The sequence below is a fragment of the Populus euphratica genome, unplaced genomic scaffold (assembly GCF_000495115.2).
Source record: "Populus euphratica unplaced genomic scaffold, PopEup_1.0 scaffold1018.1, whole genome shotgun sequence".
In the NCBI taxonomy this organism is placed as follows: domain Eukaryota; kingdom Viridiplantae; phylum Streptophyta; class Magnoliopsida; order Malpighiales; family Salicaceae; genus Populus; species Populus euphratica.
The window spans coordinates 40474-41397 of record NW_011500870.1 but is presented as its reverse complement, the minus strand read 5'-3'; positions in this window follow the sequence as shown (position 1 = coordinate 41397).

The window sequence follows — 924 nt, the reverse complement described above, 5'->3', positions numbered from 1 at the left end:
ACATTTACCACAAATTAAATGTATCTTATATTATTAGATATATTATTATAAAATATGCTTTGGTTAAGGAGTTATTGATACTTCAAGTGCAAAATGATGATATAAAACCATGATAAAAATGCACTTTTAAGTACTAATCATATCCCCTGACCAGCTTATTACTAGTCCCTTATAATCAAAGCATTAAAATAGAAACAAAATTTGCAAATTCCATAAAGCAAGGCATTCATCATTCAACTTCCATTAATCTATTCAGATAAACAAACTCTCATTAAATTTATATATCAACTCAATACATTTTAAACAAGATATTAATAAAAATTCCTTTTATGCTCAATGTATAAACAGGGCTTTACTTGAAAGAAAACAAAAGTTAGGGATTATTATATTTTTATTTTTTTATATTTTTTTTATTAATATATATATAACTTAAAAATACAATCCATCTTTAACCCATGTAACAAGCTTTCAGCTAATGACCTCCAAATCAGTTGGTCTTAGAGCATTAAATGTTAAGACACCCTTACGAGTTTAGTAACTCGGGTTGCAGATAGTGATAAGTAGATAGTGCATTGCTTGATTCCCTTAAGCTTTTCTCCTCAACCCATATAATAAATGCTGGATCAATAGCTCCCAAGTTAGTTGACTTTAGGGTATTAGGTGTTAAAACACCCCTTCGGGCTTAATTGCTTAGGTTAGGGAGGCTACAAAACCAAACTTATCTATGTTTTTATTATCATTATTTTTTTTAGTTTTTTTTTTGTTTTTGATTTTTGTTTTTGCAATTTATATACTACCCATTTTTCTTAGTTGTTACCTTTAACAAAAGAACATAAATAATGTAATAATCCAATATGCAACCCACAATCATATGTTAAAGTGTGTGTGTGTAAATTAAGGTTTAAGAATACATGTTAAATAAGT